Below are 13,215 nucleotides of genomic sequence, written 5' to 3'. Positions count from 1 at the left end.
TGCCACTACCGAGGGACTAGCCTCTACCTCTACCTGCGTCAAGGTGAACACTCGAGCTGGAGTCAAGCTGTCCACCTTCCCTGCTTCCTCTTTCTTCACTGTTAGGTAGTCCTTCTGGAGTCAAGCATTTATATTTCATTCAAGCACTTAAGCATATAATCACATGTATAAAATTACCAAACCCTGAGATGAGCTTGTCTTTATCGGTGAGTGTACATATCCAGCCAGTCTTCAGGAACAATTAAACCTACATCACTCTGATTCTAAGTTATAACACCCTGTATAACCAAGATCATTACACTGTGTATTTGAAATAGTTCAAGACTTGCTAATCAAGTCATTTGAATAAAAGTGTGATCCTAAAGTCATATTCAGGTTAGGGTTAAAAAAATTTGATCATAAACGGTTAATTTTCATTAAAATAGATGTTTGGTACATGGAATCCCAAAAATTGGGTTTAAAAGACAATTTACAAACTCTCAAGAGTTATATACGATCAGAGGCCTCTCTAACGGAAAACACACATTTTAGGTTTCTGTCCCTGTACAATCCCTTAGTCGTGGTAGACGAGCAGCTGACAATGTACACCTCGACCCCAGAGCTCTCCAACTCATGGTTGATTGATCTTACCCTTGCCTTTACCTGCACCACGTAGCACCCATGAGTTGAGGCCCAGCAAGAAAACCATAGTAGCATAACTTAATTGATGATGACAATCACATAACTCACAAGACAGTTAACTAGATATTCAACAAGCTATTACATCAAGCTAACAACAATAAACTTCTATATTCAACAGTTTATCTCAATCAATAATCCTCAGTCCTGAGCCTTGGTGATAAACCTAGTCAGAGTGTCCAATGGGTAATTGTTAACTTCCAAATCCAAATAAATACTTAGGAGATAGAAACTAGCCTCCGAGACCTCATTTTATACTAAACCAGGTAGTAGAAATTGTCCCGAGCGCCTAGGTTCGAACCCCTGAGCCTTACCAATTCTTGAAACCATTCTAAGGCCAAAATCCCTAGGCGGGTCGCGACTTGCCCCCAAGTCAGAGAGCAAGGACCCAAGCCAAAGGGGAGGCGGGCAACCACTTGGCCTAGTGGGTCGCAGCAAGCCCCCAAGTCAATGAACGACCCAGCCCAAAAAGGCCACACGCATCGCAGCACCCCAGGGCTGGGTCGCAGTGCACCACCTCCAAGCCCAAAAATCTGGGTCTTCTCATGTTTTTCCCAACCACTCTCCCCCAGAACTTCTCCCAACAAACCTTCTCAACCTCAAACATGCCTAGATACGGGTTTGGGACCTTTATTCACATATTTTCATCATATAATTCCCAACAATCATACTAGAATCAACAATCCAATTCAGTGGAAAAATTATCACCAAAGTCAGAACTAACCAAGCTCCTACAATTCAATATATATCCAACCAAAAACTCAAAGATGGAAAATTCAGGATTTTACCTCAATTATGGTTGAATTCTCACAAATTCCAGCTTTAGATTCCTAGCTTGAATCGCCCTAGCTTTCCTTCTGTTTTCCTTCAGCTTATAGTCTAAGCTTTCTGCCCCTTCTTCTTCCTTAGCTCCCAAGCCCAAGTTCTTCTATGTTCCTTCAAGAATGAGAGTGTGATAGAGAGAGAGAGAGAGAGAGAGAGAGAGGAACCGTGAGAGATATGAGAGAGTTTTAGAGCTTTCCCTTCAGATTCTAGTTTCCTCTATTTTTCCTAAGTTTCTGAGTATATCCCTTGCCTGTTAAAAGACTATTTTTCCCTCCTAAGTTTACTTATTCCTCAAGTGTCCCTAGGGGTAAAATGGTCATTTCCCCCAGTTCCCACTAATTACTCAAATGTTCCTAATATTTACCAATTAATCTTGTCACTCCAAATAATTACCAGTTATTTATTCAATATCTAATAATTCCCAAATTATTCTCTAAATTCCCAAAAATACCCCTAGGCTCCCCCGAGCCGGGTATTTAACCCTATTGTGACTATTTCGCAAATCCATTCACTAGGACCGTCTTGAGCCATATACCATATACTGTAACTATATCCACATAATAATGTGGTCTCAAAAATTTATCACATATAATCACATTTATGCCCTCAATGAGGCAAAATTACAAATATGCCCTTATAAGCTATAAAGGGCCCACATGCATATCTAATACCCATAAACATGCATGTCACAGAGTCATATAATCATATTAATCATGCATGCCACATAATCCTGCATTAAACCATTAAAAAACACATATACCTATTATGCCCTCCCGGCACGCTAATCAAGGCTATTAAACCTTATTAGTAATTTTGGGTCGTTACACGCACGGTGTGAAGCGAGATGACCAATCAATGAATAACGAAATTACGTATGAAAGTGGATTGAGCACCTATATTTTGAAAATAATGGGAAGAATGAAAAGAAGGGCACTCACTACAAAGGACACGATGGACAACCACAAGCAAATTAAGCAAACTAGATGAGGACAAAATCAGATTGACATGCGAGGAGAGATCGCTACGTAAACCATAACGCATAAGCTTACTACATGATTGATACAACCACACAAAGAATGCTCAAGAAATGGAGGTGTCTCTTTTACACATGGCATGACGGAGGCTACCAACATATGGAATGATTGCACTAGATCATCAAGATTTCACTTCTAATGACAAGGAAATGAGCAACACATAATCAGAAGGACCAAACAAGAACAGAGGGGTGTACAATATGGATGTAGAAGCAATGAACAATGAGTTTTAGGGAGACAGCTTATGGATTAAGATTGCAGTGACTGCAGCTATTTTGGAGGAAGCCGAGGCAATTAAATATGCCCAAACTATGATAAGGTGAAAGAACTATGAACAAAGGTGTTAGTAAACCATGATATATGAAGAACATATTTTGGAAACAGTTATACTTGGATAGTATGGACTTTTAGGATGGACTAATTGGACAAAGATGTCGGTAGTTCATGGATATGATGGACGGTATTTTCAAGGCATTAAGACATTCTAGACTAGTTACAAAGGATTGAAACCTAGTGTGGAGAAGGAACTTGATTATGAGTAATGTGTAGAAATATAACAACTAATGAAAATATTAAAGTAAGATCAATATGGAAGGGGGATAAGGATTCATAGTAGTAGAATTCGTTAGCGATAGGGATGGAATTATTTATGGAATAACGTTTTCTATCTCTTCAAAAAGACGATCATGATGAATTGATCTCAGAATTGGAAGCAAAGGAAAAATGATTTAAGCTTCACAGATTGCAAATTTGGATTGGAACTGTAAAGATTTAAGACTATCTTCAAGAATTGTAGAGAAGTTTAGAAATCAATAGCTATAAAGATAAACAGCAGCTTGGACCCTTTATTATTGGACAAAAAGATAAATGATGGATAGACTCGCTTTCTAAGGAACACGATACGAATTCAGTTTTGGATTGTACCGATTATAATGTATGTCTAAACAAGTTTTATGCTACTGTTGTAGCTAACAAGCGATAAATTTCAAGTAACACCTTAAACGGTGGGACAAAGAAAGATGATACTTACTCATTCGATTGGACACATCAAAGGATCAGAAGTGAATGACTACTTCTGAAGGTTAATAAAAATCCAAATACATGGATAAAGTATTTGGATGAATACAATTGAATTAATTGATTGAAAAGTTGAGAACATGCAGCAAGTATTTCTATAAATATCTCTAAAGAAAGCTATTATAAGGACAAGCTAAAAGGGGAAATGAGATGGGCATTATGAGCCTTAAGTGTTACTGAAGGGGATTAGTTATTATCCGGCGTTAGAGGGCGCTTACGATGGAATATATGGAAATATGTATCAGATATGTTGCATGGTTGCATGATCAAATTGTTAAGAGCATTGGATTTAAGAGAATATACCTTAGAAATCAATAAGGATACTAGTCAAATAGGCAAGTATGAAGTGTATACGTAAATGTATGAACACGAAGAAGCTATAGAGAAATATTTAAGGATTAAGAATTGGAAATATGACAATAGTTTCACAAGTATGAAGTAAAACAAGTATGGATGGGTTACTACTGGAATAAACTGAAAAATGATAGGAATATCGAGAGGCAAATAAGTTGGAAATTAAGGAAGAAATAAGTGGTAAAGTGAACGATAACCGGATTGGAGGGTAGTATAAACCCGACAATGTATCTGGGTATATGTTGGTTATAATTGGACATGGCTACAGTAATTAGCCAAGGTATATCGTGATGAACCTAAGTAGTGGGGATCACTTAAGATGGAAAGTCCTATGGAATTTTGAGGTGACAAGGAAAAGTTAAGTTGTTAGATACTCTCGAGGATGAGATAATCTTGAGAAATTATGGTATAGGAATTTTGAGGTAGAATTTTTTTTTATAGGGGGATAGTTGTAATATCCGCTTTCACATCTTATGGGTATTTTGGTAATTTGGAATGTGAAGGAAATTTGGTAATTTATGTTGATGCATATGTGAATTATTATTTTTATTATTTCATGATAATATGTGATTTATTTCATTATTATGATATGTGTATGTATGGCAGCAGCAGAACATGGCTCCTTCAAGTATTACGGGCTTAAGTGCCAAATATATTGGAAATTAGGGGTTAAAGCATAATTATGAATATTGTGGTAGAGATTGTAATTTCCATAAGTAAAAACTATTAGTTTAAGGGGAAATTACGAAAAAAGGTTTAATGAATTGACGAAAAGGCTTAGATCAAGGGTAAGATGGTAATATGACATTGGTAAGTCATTATAAATATAAAGAGAGAGGCTAGAGTTAGGGTTAGGCTCATAATCTCTCTTCTCTCTCTCATACGCACAATCAAAAGCTTTTCTTTCTTCTTTGATGGAGTCACACACACAAACACATGTACTTTTGGAGGCTAGTAACAATTAAGGAGGAAGATATTTGATTAAAGCACAAATGTTGGTCTAGAAGTGGTTGTGGAGGCTTGAACAATAAGATCAGATCAGATCTTTAATTCTTATGAGTATTAGGTTAGGTTTCTTTGGAGTTTAATTTTTATTTTACAATGGAAATCATTATAGGTTGTTTAAATTTATTAGACATGCATGATAGGTTATATTTAGGATATAATTGGTGTGGAATCGGGTTAGGAAGGTTGTAGATGACGTTAGGATCGATATGGGATCAAAAATCACAAATCTGGTTTGACACAGTCGACCAACATGCACCAGTTGGTCAACCAACTTGCGATAAGATTTTCGGGAAATCAGGTTTTAGTAATTTGGGCATAACATTTTACTCAAGTATCAAAATTGGATATTCTTTATATGGTTGGAAATCTTATTAAAAGACCTACAATTTTATGGTAAATTCTAACTCTAGTTTGGAATCCTTAAATGCTAAAAGTTTGAAAGAACGTATTGTTTTGTTGAGTTGTGGGAAAATGACAGTAATGAGTTGCAGTTGATGGGATTCCAATTGGATTGGTTAGGGCCTTAGTAATTGAGGTTTTTAGAATTTTCTAAACATTTCATAAATCTAATATTATGTATGGTGTCTAAGTTCAAGCTTGTACGTTGTTTGGCTTAGGACTTGTTAAAGGATACTTGAATGGAACAAGGAACGTGTTTTGGGGCGCTGTTGGACCTGAGGTAAGAAGAGTGGTCATTGTAACATAGGGTGTGAATTGAGGGCACAAATTTTATGTATATGTATGGTTAAAGTTATGATTTTGTCGTGTACATTATGACTTTATGAATATTGCATGTGTATGCACGTTGTTGCATGCTTACATTAATATGGGTATGAATATACTTAAGCAGAGTTACTATGACCTATGATTATGTTATGACATTGTTTGGTGTTTGATAAGATGCTGGGCAGGGTAGTTATCGAAACAGGTAAGGCATCTGAGACCCTGGAGGTTTAGGGTGGGATGTCGCTCGCTACTATAAACCATCAACAATTGCTTATGTTGTGTGTTTGTTGTATGATTGTGTGGCATGTTTATGTTATGATAAATTCATGCTTAAGTTTCTCGTGTTTAGCTGCACACTTGACCAGGATAGCACTGGTTTACGACTGATATGACATCGGTAATACGTGTTATGATTGTATTGTGAGATGTTATGATACGGTATGATTATGAAATGATTATTATGTGAAATGGTATGCTATGGTATGTTAAGTTATGCTATGAGAATGATATGATATGATATGATAGAAATTATTATTGAACTCTATATGCTAAGGTATAGATTATGAGTAGTCTATAAATTAGGTTGTGATAGTTTTAATTAGTTTATATTTTGTGTTTATGTTTATGTTTTCTGTTTGGGCTTTGAGGTTATGACCTACATAGCTCTTCTTGTTGGGTGTTAGCTCATGGGTGCTATGTGCTGCTTGTAAAAGCTATAGCGTAGTAGATGAGGCGATGAGTTCGATCAGTGCATGTCGTGAATGGTTGACCTTGGGTCAAGGAGTTGCTACTTATGCATTATTTTTATAAAGGTCTTCAACTGTTAGTTTTATGTTGAGTCTTAAAATTTGTATTTTTATTATGCATGTAAAACATGATTTATTTTAAATATCGAGATCTTTAATTAGCATGTTTTGTATATAGTGTTAATTCATGTTTGTTTCAATAAAAGTTTTGTTTTTCTTAAAGATATTCATGTAAACATTAATTTACTTAAATATGGAGTATTTAGTAAATTAATGGATTTTAAGTTGGGAGAAGAAGAGATACACATTGCCCTTTCCCATCACCTTGGTTCTATCCTCATTTCCCATTTGGATTTCATGGCCATCTTTGGTCTCTTCAAAGGTTTTGAAGTTTCCTCTATCATAAGTTACATGAATGGTGGCACAAATGTCATACATCCATCCTTTCACTTTGCCTTGGATGGCCTTCACCTCACTCAAGGTAATAACCAAATCCTCTTCAGTTGTGTTGACCTTGGGTCCAAAATTAGTTAATTTCATAAATTTTCATTCCCTAGCCAAGTGGCCACTCTTTCCAAAAGCAAAACAAGAGGCATTGGTACTCTTGAATCGCCATTCATTCTTCCTTGGGGCTAGGCAGTGTCCTTCTTCCTTGGAGCGTTCCCCTTTGATTGAGAGGGTTCTTTATGACACTATTGCAACGTCTCAAATTACCTAATAAGGCTTAGGGCCTTAATTAGGGGGTTAAGAAGGCGAATTATGAAAATTACTTGCAGATATGTGATTTAATTATGAAATGTGTGTTTATGTTATATATATGTATGTGTGTGTGTATCATTATATGACTTCATGAGTTAAATCATAATATGACTAGATATGCATGTTTAGGTGTATTATATATGCATGTGGGGCCATTTCTTATTTGAAGGGAAATTTTCGTAATTTGTCCAGTTACGGCCGTATTTGGAATATATGTGATAAATGTATGAGACCACATTATTACGTGGATATATTTGGGTTACTAATCACGAGGCGATTCAATGGAGGAAGTTAGCGGGAAAATCACAAAGGGACCAAATACTCGACTCGGGGTAAGTCAAAGGGTATTTTGTTCATTTAGTACATTACCAGGATATCGGGTAATGGGAATAAATATTTGAGGATATATTTGAAGTTAGTGAGATTAGGAGGGGATTTTGGGGATTTTGACCATTTTACCCTCAGGGACGTTTTTGGTACCCTAAGCCTCAGGATTTGCTTAAGTTTACTTGAACCCTAAGTAAACCACACAAAACACCAAACAGGAAAACAAAGAAGAAACACTCTCTTTCTCTTTCTCTCTCTCTCTCTCTCTCTCTCTCTCTCTCTCTCTCTCTCTCTCTCTCTCTCTCTCTCTCGATTCCTTGGGAATTTCTTGCGATCTAAGGGGAATCGAAGCTAGCTTAGGCTCAAGATTGCTTGGGCAAAGTCTTAGTATCATTTTGGGCAGCAGTGGTATCGATTTCTAGCCTCAATTCTTTGTGTTTTCTCTGGTTTTATGTAAGTTTTAGAGTTTTGAAAACTCAATTATGAATTTGGAGATTTGGTGAGGTTTTTGCCAAGTTTAAGCTTGGGTTGTGTGGGTATTGAAGTGCTGAGCTCATTGGGAACTTTTTTTTTTGGATAAGGCTATGTTTGGATAGGATTTTGGTGAGTTTTGGCTTGAAAAAATGAGGGGAAAATTTCATTTTCTTGTTGAGCTTTGACCCTGTTCTTGGGGAGTCACGGCTCTATTGAACGCGGGGAGAAGGAGATGTTGAATTACCAATTTGAGTCGCGACTCTTGTAGGGGTGCATCGCGGCATGTGTGTCCAGAGAAGAGTCCTTGGGCTCTCTGACTTGAGGCGGGTTGCAACTCTTTTGCCTTGGGTATCAGCGCTTGAAGGGCTTTTGAGCCCCGGGAAGCTCTTGAGTGCGGGAACTCAAACCTAACGGCTCGGGATCGATTCTACTACCTGGTTTAGTAGAATTCGACGTCCTATAGCCTATGACTTGGTCTGGAAGCCTTTATTCACTCATCATTAATAGGATTCTATATTATGGTTGTGACTAGGTTATTTCTATGGGCTCGAAGCCAAGATCATGCTCGAGGGTCTTCTTATTATACGTTGCACTCGGACCTAAAATAAGAAAACTGCACCCAATACATGATATATGTGATTAGGACTTGGTCTGGTTGTTAGATGTAATTATGAATAGGGCACGGGCTCCTGAGAATGAACATGATTAATTTTATGATTGTGCTCGTTGATTAAGCATGTTTGAATGCTCTGTATCTGGATGATTGTTAAATAATATATGAATGTTTGCATTACATGCGTAATTAGGGCTCGACCCCGTTAAGTAAAATTGTTATTATTGTGTTTGTTTTTAATTGGTTGAGGTATATGATCAATATGTATGCATGTTTGTATTATCTAAAGTATGCTTATCTGTATTTGGTTACCTGTTTATCTGGTTGTTTGAATATCTGGTTAAGGCATTGACTTATTAATTAAGGATGGCAATAGCGCGTTATGTGTTGGTCGGGAGGCTTAGGCCTAATCAGGGATGTATTATTACGTTTACTGGCCCTATGGTCGCTTGGAAAAGAACAAAGCGCTTGGCTAACTCTGTGGCTAGTTACTCAGAGCTAAGGGCAAAGGGTCCCGGGTGACTCTATGGCCACATAGCTAGGGCATAAGGCCCCGGGTTGACTTTATGGTCATCTATTTGTGATCATTTAATTGTAATTGTATGCATTCATGAGTAGGTCATTATTGCTGGGCATGCTAGATATGCATCTGGAATCTATATTTACTATCCATGGACATGTTTAAGTTTTCTTGTTGAGCCTTGGCTCATAGGTGCTATGTGGTGCAGGTAAGGGGAAACGAAAGCTGGACCAGCCATGAGTAAGAGAGCTTTGGTGGTTGCATGTGCATATGCGACTGCTTGACTACCACGACCGAGGTTATCTTGGAGGAACTAGGGTTGTATCCCTTATTTTGCCACTTAGGTCGACTGGTTGTAACTTTTGAGCTGTGTTAGCCCTTTAAACATTATTTTGGGATCCCATAAATGAATGTGAACATTTTAATGAAATGGTTAATCCTTTTTAACCAAATTTTTTAACCCTAACCTTTGTCATTAACCTTAGTTACATGTTTATAACCAAGGAACTTGATTAGCATGACTGGCACTATTTAAAGTATACAGTGTAACGCTCCTAGATTAGGAGGATGATACAACTTGGTATCAAAGCTACCAAGATTAAAGGGTTTCTTAAGACTGGTCGGGCATGTAACTTGCCACTAAAGACAAGCTCGACTCATGGTTTGGTAACTACTTATGTGATTAAGTGCTTAACTATTTAAAAAAACATATACGCCTTATATGCATGCCTTATTAGAAAGCATGAGATATTCAGATAGGGCCTAGCCCTTGACTGTTGCATGAATGATAAAGATATGCATATTAGCATTGTTATTGCTTGTGAATGCAAAAGAAATGCTTATTAGCGTTGTTATATGGATATGTAGGTCAGGACATGCTTATTAGCGCTGTTAATTGCATGTAGACCAGGAAATGCTTATTAGCACTGTTAATACTTGTAGGGATTGAAGAATATGCTTATCAGCATTGCCATACATGTATAAATACTCAAACTTGCTTATATGCATCGTTAATTTCTTATGTATGTTGGAAATGCTTATTAGCATCACTATTTGCTGATGAATATCAGGAGGTCCTTATTAGCACCATGGTTGAATATATTATGTGTGGGCATGCTTATTAGCATTGCATATGTTTGTTTGTTCAGTCTTGGACCGTCAGGCAGCAAGAGATATAGTTATTCTTAAGGGCTTAATTGATCACTGCAGAGTGGGATAGTTATTAGTATGCTTCCTCGAAGGTTAGAGAGGTTGGCTTGCCAAGAAATACAAGCCAGGGAAGAGAATGATCAGGGCCAGGCCCCATCGCTAGCTCAAGAGAACTGGCAACACGTGCTTGCTGATATGTAAGCTAGGTTAAAGAGGCAAGAAGATGAGATTCGCCTCTTGAGACAGCAATAGGTTCCAGCAAGGAACTTACAGCCTGCAATACCAGTAGTGATACAGCTAGCAGTACTAGCGATAGTACAACATCAGGTAGTGGAAAATAGATGGGAACCCTTGTATGAGAGGTTCAGGAAACAAAACCCTCTGGTTTTTTAGGGCAGTTCAAACCCACTGAAGGCTGAGCAGTGGATGACTATGATAACTGCCATCCTAGATTTTATCAGGGTGGGTGGTAATAAGAGAGTGGCTAGTTCCACTTATATGTTTCGGGAGGATGCCCGAATATGGTGGGTGTTGGTATCCCAGACCAGGAATATAAATGTACTCAATACAGGAGGCGCCATATTGGGGAATATTGGGCAAAGGCCTACTTCGTCTGCGGGATTGTGGGACACCTGAAGAACGATTGCCTAAAAGCTAGGAAGGAAGAGACCAAGAAAGTGGATAGCCTGACACAAGCTCAGGTGTTCACCCTGACTCAGGCAGAGGCCGAGGCTAGTCCCTCGGTGGTTACAAGTCAGCTTTCTAGTGTTGGGACCCTTTATATTGTTTTGATTGATTTGTGTGCTACACATTCTTTTGTTGCTAGTAGGATTATTGATAGACCGTGTAGACCTTGTGACTTTTATCCTGTGGAGTTTAGTACCTTATTGCCCACTAGGAAGTTGGTAGTTTCCCAGAGATGAGTTAGATCATTGCCAGTGATAGTGCATGGCAGGGAGTTGTCAATTGACTTGATAGAGTTAGTTATGACTAACTTTGATATAATTCTGGGTATGGACTGGTTCGAGAAGTATGGGGCAATGATAGATTGTAAGTAGAAGAAGGTAACCTTTCAGCCCGAGGGTGAGGACCCCTTTGTATTTGTTGGCATTGTGCATGGACCCTGTATACCTATGATATTTATACTTAGAGCTAGAGACCTATTCCAGGGGGGATGCATAGGATTCTTAGCTAATGTGGTGGATACCAACCAGGTCGTGCCAGTGGGACCAGGACAAACAAGATTGGTGTGTGAGTTTCTGGATGTGTTTCCAGAGGATCTACCAGGGTTACCTCCACACAGGGAGATAGAATTTGTGATTGAGTTGGCACCAGAGATGGAACGAGTATCTAGGGCGTCGTATAGGGTTTCTCCAGCAGAGCTAAGGAACTAAAGGTCCAGTTACAGGAATTACTAGACTTGGGTTTTATTAGGCCTTGATTCTCATAATGGGGCGCACCAGTTCTCTTCATGAAGAAGAAAGATGTTTCTCTGAGGATGTGTATGGATTATAGAGAACTGAACAAGTTAACTATCAAGAGCATGTATCATCTGCCAAGGATTGATGATCTGTTTGATCAGTTACAGGGTAGGACAGTATTCTCCAAGATAGATCTTTGATCTGGTTATCACCAGCTGAGGATCAGGGAGGAAGACATACCGAAGACAGATTTTTGTACCAGGTATGGGCATTATGAGTTTCTGGTGATGTCATTTGGACTGACTAATGCCCCAGCAGCATTTATGGATCTGATGAACAAGGTGTTCAAGGAATACCTGGATCGGTTCGTGATCATTTTTAGTGACGATATTCTGGTATACTCTCAGTTAGAGACAGAGCACAAGCAACATCTTAGATTAGTACTACAAAGGCTGAGAGAGCACAGGTTGTATGCAAAATTCAAGAAGTGTGAGTTCTGGTTGCCACAGGTGACTTTCTTAGGTCACATAGTTAGTAAAGATGGAATTATGGTGGATCCAGCAAATATTGAGGCAATTAGAGATTGGCCAAGGCCAAAGAATGCTTCAAAGATCAAAAGTTTCTTGGGATTGGCAGGCTATTACAGATGCTTTGTAGTGGGGTTTTCCAAGATTGTGTCACCACTGATAAAGTTAACATGCAAGAATCAAAGGTTTATATGGTCAGACAGATGTGAGGACAGCTTCCATAGATTGAAGAAGAATCTTATTGTTGACACGGTATTTCAAAAATATTAGATTAAGAAATTGAATAGGGAGTTTAGTGTTAAATCATAAACCATAAACCATAATGAAACAATGAAAACCCTCTCGCACACACACAACTTTTACATGGTTCAGTGGTTAAAATCCACCTAGTGTACGAGACAATATTATTGTTTTTCTCTCTTAATTTTTGCAGAGTTTTAGTAATTCAAAAATGGTCGTGTCTTTCCCTATCCATTATTCCTCATATTTATAGAGGAATCTCCTAGACAGGTTCGTGTGAATAAATAAGATATACATTTAATACAGATTATTCTCATTTACATTGGGATATGATTGGATAACAGAATAAAATATACTCTTGCTATCTTGAATAATAAATGATAGATATGCAATACAACTTGGCCATTAATGACCGTATAAGGAGCCTACAAATCTCTTGAGATCCTTTAGTATGCGTTTTGTCCAGGTTTCCACGAGCTGAATATCTAACCAGAGCTCGTGTTCAAGGATTATCTAAACCCTAGCTCGTAGTAAGCTCAGAGTGGCCAAAGTCGGATTTGGCCATTATAAATCTCAAATTTGATTATTATTTTGAGAGGTGGTCTGATAATAACCTGTGTACCATGTACGGACTAGATTGAGTCTCGAGCTGCTCACATCATTTTTAACCAGATATCCTACTTGAATATTTTTCCACATGTTCATCTGTCAGCTGTACCCGAGCTGAGTAATTGAAC

Source organism: Humulus lupulus, chromosome 4, assembly GCF_963169125.1.
Source record: "Humulus lupulus chromosome 4, drHumLupu1.1, whole genome shotgun sequence".
In the NCBI taxonomy this organism is placed as follows: domain Eukaryota; kingdom Viridiplantae; phylum Streptophyta; class Magnoliopsida; order Rosales; family Cannabaceae; genus Humulus; species Humulus lupulus.
Note: the sequence above shows the minus strand (reverse complement) of the source record.